An 8,756-nucleotide genomic window follows, 5' to 3' on the forward strand; every position below is an offset into this window, starting at 1 on the left:
GATCCCTGGATATGGCAGTCTCTAGATGGTCCATCCTTTCGTCACAGCTCCAGACTTTATCTCACTAACTCTTTCCATGGGTGTTTTGTTCCCAATTCTAAGAAGGGGCACAGTGTCCACACTATAGTCTTCGTTCTTCTTGAGTTTCATGCGTTTAACAGACCCTTTCTAAGGAACCTACCAAACATACAACTTCAAAACATGAAAATGTCATTGCCTCCAGAGGTATTACAGATGTGGTTTCTGTGTCTCCTGTGGGTCAATAGCTGACAGAGAGGAGAGAGGCCAGGTATTGTTCACTGTTCTGACCTAAGAACATCTGAATGATTAATAGTCAAATAGTTCCTGAAAAGAGGGAACCTGAGATGAACATCAATCTGGTGTTAGGCAGGCCTAGATAAGCTCCCAGGGCAAGACAGATGACCCTCACAAGGGGATACTTGTACTAGCTGGTCAAGAGCAAATCTGAGATGAACACTAGACTGGAGGCATGTGGCCCAGACAGGAATATACACTGAGATGACCACCAGTCTGGCACCATTCAGGCCTGGGGGGGGGGGGCGGGCAGGCTGGGGGTCAAACCATACTGTAGACAAACCCTGTCTGGCCCCATAATATATGAGGGTGCACAGCACTCTTGAGACAATTCCTGAGATGACCTCAGACACTCAGAGATCCTGAGCACCTCATAGAAGAACAAGTACTTGGTGAAGAAATAGGAGAGAAAGAGAAACAGGAAGATGTGGGCACAATAAGCAAGGGCAGAATTGGAGTCTGTAGAGTAGTGAGCAACAGTCTGATGCAAGTAGCCTATGATGCCTTCCGGGACCATGGTGGGGTCCTGGCCTGTGCTGCCAGCAGGGACCACATCTAGATCTGTGGGGCTGAAGCATTAGGGGTCTATTACAACTAAACTCCGGGCAGATTTCCCTGGTTTGGGCTCCCACCTGGGGACACGTTAATATCTGAGAGCTTTGTAGAACTTGCCCCACTCCTCACCTAGGCAACAAGGAATGGCTGGTCCTTGGAGGAGCAGGGAGATGACCCTGCCCTTAGTCAGCTGCAATACTCAGGACAGAGGCTTCTGCATATTGCTGGAGTTGAGGGTGGGATAGCCCTTAGGATATGAGCATGGGTGAGCAGGCACTACCACTAGTCTCTCATGAGATGGCATGGACAAGGGAGTGATACTTTCTGGCCCCTCATTCCTCACCATCTACATCAAGCAGGAGACCTGGGCCTTGCCGCCATGAGAGTAGGAGTGCTGTCCCTGTCCCTTATCAGCTGCAGCAATGAGGAGAACAGGTCCTAAACCTCACCTAGGCAATACAATAAAGCTGACTGGTGTCTGGGGCACTGATGAATCAGCCATGAGGATGTGAACATGGCAGAGCTTGTCCCACCATTTGTCTGCCATGTGGTGACATGGACAAGGGAGAGATGTGCCCCTCACCCCTTGCCACCAACAGCAAGCAGGAAAGCTGACACAAGGTCATAAGAGTTGGGGAGAGCTGGCCCTGCCCCTCACCTGCTGCAGCATTCTAGAGAGTAGTCCTTGTACTTCACCTGGGCAGCACAGTAGAGCTGACCCTGATGGCAAGGGTGTGGGTGAGCTGGCCCCAAGGATGTCAGCATGGAAGAGCTAGTGCCACAACTTGTCTTAGTTTGGCAGCATGTGCAAGGGAGAGACACCCTCCATGACCCTTGACCCTTGCCCTTTGCCATCTACAACAGGCAGGAGACATAAGAGAAGGAGAGCTGTCCCTGCTCCTCATCTGCTGAAGCATAGGAGAGCAGAGCTGGCACTGGGTGTAGGGGTTGCAGGTGAGCCTTTCCCTACTGTGTCAGCCCTGCCTCTTGTCTGTTGTGAGGTGGCATGGATGAGAGAGAGAGAGAGAGAGAAAGAGAGAGAGAGAGAGAGAGAGAGATCCTGCTCTGCTCTCTCATCCTTCATCATCTATGGCAGAGAGGAGAGCTTGGTCTAGGGTCATGAGAGCAGGAGAGCTGGCCATGCTCCTCACCAGCTGCAACACTCAGGAGACCAGGCCCTGTACCTTACCTGGGAAGCAGGGTGAAGCTGGCCCTTTTTGTTATGATATATAATACATAATATTATTATAATCTAATATAATAAAAGAAGAAAAGACATATTATAGAACAACATGACAAAGATATACACATTGTATTAACAAACACATTACATTAAAATTGACTAAGTTAATTTTAATATTGTCAAAAAATAATCCCAGTTAAAAGGCATGAATATATAAAAATAGAAAAACAGCAATTACATTGATATTAAACACTCTTGAGGTATAATTATGAAGAAATACTTTTAAAATAAGGATGTGAAAGCTGGTCTCGTGAAGAAGCCAAGTTCAGTGCCCAACGCTTACATTGGTCAGTTCACAACCTTCTGTCACTTTAGATCCTGAGGATTCAACTCATTCTACTGGACTCCACTGGAACCCATACTAAAATGCACACAGGCATGCACTCACACACATACCTGTAACTAACAACAGAATCAATAATTTAAATATATAAAGGATATGAAAAATGAGTAGGAGGGAAGAGAGAGCAACATCAATGCTCTGAAGAAAGCTATTTGTGATGACTATGTAGGAACTTGTCCTCCCCGTGTTTAGCCACTAAACAAAAGAACATAACAACTTCGTGTGTAGCATTTAATTTCATTACCTATTATAAATAATATAGAGGTGATTAAAGTATATGGGAAGGGGGAATTTTGCAGGTTTAATATTTGCAAATTGTTCCTGAAGTGGATCTTATATGTGTAGTGAATGACTGCTATATATGAAATATCTGATGTATAATTTAATTATGTTCTATAAATATGATTCCAATGAAAATTGGAGGCAATTAAAATGCCCACCAAAACAATAGATTAGAGAAGATAAACCTGTCATGTCATGCAATAATGGTAACGTTTAACTAACCAGGGAGATGTCCCGAACTTAAAGTCCATGTAGGAACAGAAATGAATAAAACATAATAAAGATATTGATAGATATGCAAAGAAAAATAAGCTTGTATGCATTTGTGAAGCCGATTTAAAACTTTCTTTTAATATATAGAAGCAAGAAGAAAAGACATACACACACACACACACACACACACACACAGGGGTTAGGATGTAGAAGATCTGAACATGCCTGGCAAACTTGACTTAATGGAAACTTGACCCAGTGCCACCCTGTTTCTCACTGGAGCTGAATCTCCATTATTTTCAAGGATTCACAAAACTTTTAGTGAACCAGAACACATAGTGCGTAGTTAAGTGTTTCTCAGCACACTTTAAATATGAACTCTAACAGAGCATGTTCATTGAGCATAATTAGAATTATAATAAACAAAATGCTAGCCTAAAAACCTGCTCAAAAATAAATGAATTATAACAAACCAAAATAGCTGAAAACTTGTTCGAAAATAAAATAGCACACCTCTGAATAGCTCATGATGTAAAGAAGAAATTACAATGGAACACAGAACACATATTAAACAGAAAGCTGAAAACCTTCTTCAAGTCAAAGATGTGGTGCACACTGAAAGTAGTGCTTAAGGACCTGTGTCTGCACCCATGGCTTTGGCCAAGGTCATTTCCAGTGTTTACAATTACTGTGTGGCAATTTCATAACTTTGAATTCCCCATGTTGTGCTCTGATCTACTGGAAGCCGTGAAGTACGTATCTTCATTTAGTGACCAGGTGTTCTCAGCATCATCTATTTAAGACCAATCTTTTCAGATAAAATCACCTTGTGATAATTGTGAGAACACCTTACCCAGGTGGGTCCATTTCCTCATCATACTGTTTTAATTATTATAGCCATTGAAGTCTTGAAGTTGGGTGATGACTCTTCTAACTAGATTGCCTTTGTCAATGTGATGTTCGGCCTTCTGATATTTTTTGTGACTGTATTATATCAACTTTAAATATTGATCAACAGTATCCATAGAGATTTGTTGGAAGGTTGGTTGGATAAAGGTATCATTTTCTCTCTGTAATAAGCCTCTAAGTTTTCTAAAACTTGAACGGGCATGAGCATTTTTTCTTTAAATGATACCTGCTTACATATTCTCTGCCTTTCAAATTGCAGACATAATCACATTTCTCCAGAATGCCTCAAAACCTTTACCAATCAAACAGGTTAAGTCCTTATTGCACATGAATATTTTGACAGAACTGTCCCCAATAGTCACTTTACATGCTGAATATGATCAAGTGGGTGTACTGGATGGTTTTGTGTGTCAACTTGACACAGGATGGAGTAGTCACAGAGAAAGGAGCTTCAGTTGGGGAATTGCCTCCACGAGATCCAGCTGTAAGGGATTTTCTCAATTAGTGACCAAGGGGGAAAGGCACCTTGTGGGTGGGACCATCTCTGGGCTGGTAGTCTTGGGTTCTATAAGAGAGCAGGCTGTGCAAGCCAGGGGAAGCAGGCCAGTAAGCAACATCCCTCCATGGCCTCTGTATCAGCTCCTGCTTCCTGACCTGCTTGGGTTCCGGTCCTGACATCTTTTGGTGATCAACAGCAATGTGGAAAGTGTAAGCTGAATAAGCCCTTTCCTTCCCAACTGATTCTTGGTCATGATGTTTTTGCAGGAATAGAAACCCTGATTAAGACAGTGGGCCATAGGTTTTGAATAACTCCTGAATTTCACAAAGAATGCTTAGACTCTCACCTTTTCTTCTTTTTCTCTTTAACTTCATTATCAATAGATTAGTCTCTATCATCTAATAATCCAAGGGTAGGTAGATATCATGGGACTCCTGGAAACGAAGGACATTAGTTATATGTAAAGAAATATAACAGGGTGAGCAACTGACTGAAATATAAGAGGAAATTAAAACACATAGTACAGAAAGTACCGAGGGTGCCAAGTAGGACTCCTTGTCCTGGGTCTAAAATGAGAGCAAGGGGAAAGGAACCCTGTTAAAAAGAGGAAAGGGCAGGAAGGAGTTGATGTGTTCCCAAGGATTACAGAGTAGGTCATTTAGAAAGATGAAGGATGGATTCCTAATAACCTCTCCAGTAGGAGACAAGTCTTGCTTCTGTCCACAGGCTTTGGTCTTCTTGTGGAGAGAGTAATTTCTGAGTTTAGAGACAATAAGGGATGCCTGCAAGCTGAAGGCCTTCTACGCACTAAGATGCTTTAAGATTATTCAACAAATCAGTGGCCTTTCTCTACACAAAGGATAAACAGGATGAGAAAGAAATTAGGGAAACAACACCCTTCTCAATAGTCACAAATAATATAAAATACCTTGGTGTGACTCTAACTAAGGAAGTGAAATATCTGTATGACAAGAACTTCAAGTCTCTGAAGAAAGAAATTGAAGAAGATCTCAGAAGATGGAAAGATCTCCCATGCTCATGGATTGGCAGGATTAATATAGTAAAAGTGGCTATCCTGCCAAAAGCAATCTATAGATTCAATGCAATCCCCATCAAAATTCCAACTCAATTCTTCACTGAGTTAGAAAGGGCAATCTGCAAATTCATCTGGAATAACAAAAAACCTAGGATAGCAAAAACTATTCTCAACAATAAAAGAACATCTGGGGGAATCACCATGCCTGACCTAAAGCTGTACTACAGAGCAATTGTGATTAAAAACAGCATGGTACTGGTACAGCAACAGACAGGTAGACCAATGGAATAGAATTGAAGACCCAGAAGTGAACCCACACACCTATGGTCACCTGATCTCTGACAAGGGAGATAAAAGCATCGAGTGGAAAAAAGACAACATTTTCAACAAATGGTGCTGGCACAACTGGTGGTTATCATGTAGAAGAATGCTAATTGATCCATTCCTATCTCCTTTACAAAGCTCAAGTATAAGTGGATCAAAGATCTCCGCATAAAACCAGAGACACTGAAATTTATAGAGGAAAAAGTGGGGAAAACCCTCAAAGATATGGGCACAGAGGAAAAATTCCTAAACAGAACAGCAATGGCCTGTGCTGTAAAATCCAGAATTGACAAAAGGGACCTCATAAAATTGCAAAGCTTCTGTAGGTCAAAAGATACTGTCATAAGACAAAAGGGCCACCAGCGGATTGATAAAGAATTATTACCAATCCTAAATCTGATAGGGGACTAGTATCCAATATATACAAAGAGCTCAAGAAGCTGAACTCCAGAAATTCAGATAACCCCATTAAAAAAATGGAGTACAGAGCTAAACAAAGAATTCTCATCCGAGGAATATGGAGGGGCTGAGAAGCATTTGAAAAAATGTTCAACATCCTTAATCAACAGGGAAATGCAAATCAAAACAACCCTGAGATTCCACCTCACACCAGTCAGAATGGCTAGGATCAAAAATTCTGGTGACAGAAGATGCTGGCGAGGATGTGGAGAAAGAGGAACACTCCTCTATTGTTGGTGGGATTGCAAGCTTGTATAACCACTCTGGAAATCAGTCTGGCAGTTCCTCAGAAAACTGGACATAGTACTACCAGTAGGTCCAGCAATACCTCTCCTGGGCATATACCCAGAAGATGTTTCAACTGGTAATAAGGACACATGCTCTACTATGTTCATAGCAGCCCTATTTATAATATCCAGAAGTTGGAAAGAACCCAGATGTCTCAGAGAGGAATGGATACAGAAAATGTGGTACATTTACACAATGGAGTACTACTCAGCTATTAAAAATAATGAATTTATGAAATTCTTGGGCAAATGGGTGTATTAGGAAGATATCATCCAGAGACTGCCCCACCCGGGGGTCCATCCCATAATCAGCAACCAAAGGCAGACACTATTGCATACACCAGCAAGATTTTGCTGAAAGGACCCTGATATAGTTGTCTCCTGTGAGGCTTTGCCAGTGCCTGGCAAATACAGAAGTGGATGCTGACAGTCATCTATAGGATGGGACACAGGGCCCCCAATGTAGGAGCTAGAGAAAGTACCCAAGGATCTGAAGGGGTCTGCAACCCTATAGGTGGAACAACAATATGAACTAATCAGTACCCCCAGAACTCATGTCTCTAGCTGCATACGTAGCAGAAGATGGCCTAGTTGGCCATCACTGTGAAGAGAGGCCCCTTGGTCTAGCAAACTTTAAATGTCCCAGTACAGGGGAAAGCCAGGGCCAAGAAGTGGGAGTGGGTGGGTAGGGAAGCAGGGCGGGGAGGAGGGTATTAGGGGCTTTTGAGATAGCATTTGAAATGTAAATGAAGAAAATATCCAATAAATAAATAAATAAGACATGTTTCTAAGGAAGTCGCCTGTCCTTAGATCCTGATTGTAGGATTCTGGCTTGTGTGTGTGTGTGTGTGTGTGTGTGGTGCAATCAGCTCCTCCATTCCTGGGGCAAGTACACAATAAACTCTTTCTGTCGACAAAAAAAAGAAAAAAGAAAAACATTATTTCCTTCTTTTTAAAAAATATTAGGAATAGATTTCCTTTTTCTTGAAATAGTTCTCTAATAGGCTACACATTTTTGGAATGCTGGTCTTTAAGAAAAGACACGTATTAACATTTCTTTTTCTTTTTTTCCTGCACCTGTGAGAATCCTTATGATTGAAGCTATCATTACCCATGTTCTCATTGATGCCAAGGTAATGTAATTGTCTTCCTGGGGCCTCTCTCTGTCTTGACACTTGTTTCTTCTAGGTTGCTTCTGTCCTCTAGCTTGACATGGAGCTTTTCTGAGCTCCTGCATGTTCATAACCTCTCTGTGTTGGATGCTTCATGATTCAATTCACTATTTCAGAATACCAATTCAAATGTGAGGGTTTCTTTTTTTTAATTTCTAGCACAAAATTGTATACATTTATAAGTACAGTGTGATGTGAATAAGATTTGTTTCTGTAATTTTTGTTTTGTTTTGTTTTTCGAGACAGGGTTTCTCTGTGTAGCCCTGGCTGTCCTGGCACTCACTTTGTAGACCAGGCTGGCCTCGAACTCAGAAATCCACCTGACTCTGCCTCCTGAGTGCTGGGATTAAAGGCGTGTGCCACCATGCCCGGCTTCTGTAATGTTTTTAAGACTGGCTTCTTGAAGCCCAGCATAACCTCCAAATCACTATTTAGTGAAAGATGGTCTTGAAATTCTGCTGTTCTTGCTTCCACATGCCAAGGGCTGAGTTATAGACATGAACTGTGCTTATACTTGTCCGAAGCATGGACTTTTGAGACAACTGTATGTTCTGAGCCATTTCTGGATTTGGAGGTGAATTTCCTGGTCAGTATTCACTATGGTATTTAGTGAAGAAAATGTGCTATAATAGAAAAAGACCAAACAGAAGAGCAAATATAAGTGGAAATAATGTTCTTGACATAAGGAGATTGAAGATATCTCATAATAACAAGTACTTGTGCAATTGCTGTATTTTTTTTGCAATCACTTTGAGTATTTGAAACTAGGCATATATAACAAATGCATTCTAGAACAGTGTTTTCTATTATTAAATTCTTGTTTTAGTTATTAACTTTTTACTTCTTAGCTAGTATTTTAGAAATATTGTGTGTAAAAATCCCCCTGTCAAACTAATCTTACTAAAGAAAAATTCTATGGATCTTTCAGCATCCAAGGTAGAAATCATGATTAGCAACACCTGTTATTGGAAAATTAAGAGTCAATAAAAAACGACAAACTCTTATGATGGAATATGGAAGAGGGTAGTAGTCAGCTGTGAGAAGTGGGAGCAAGTCTTGGAGAGACAGAATGGTAAGAACAAGACTATTTCTTATGCACACAGCTCTGGGAGGAATTAG

General features: G+C 41.4%; 1 non-coding gene across 1 annotated transcript; it reads left to right on the forward strand.

Moving 5' to 3' along the window:
- Nucleotides 1-212: 212 nt before the first annotated feature.
- Nucleotides 213-343, forward strand: Gm23674. The gene has a single exon (XR_003952693.1). It is a non-coding gene; the product is annotated as a small nucleolar RNA SNORA17 (small nucleolar RNA).
- The last annotated feature ends 8,413 nt before the right edge of the window (nt 344-8,756 follow it).

Source organism: Mus musculus, chromosome 18 (assembly GCF_000001635.26).
Source record: "Mus musculus strain C57BL/6J chromosome 18, GRCm38.p6 C57BL/6J".
Classification (NCBI taxonomy): Eukaryota; Metazoa; Chordata; class Mammalia; order Rodentia; family Muridae; genus Mus; species Mus musculus.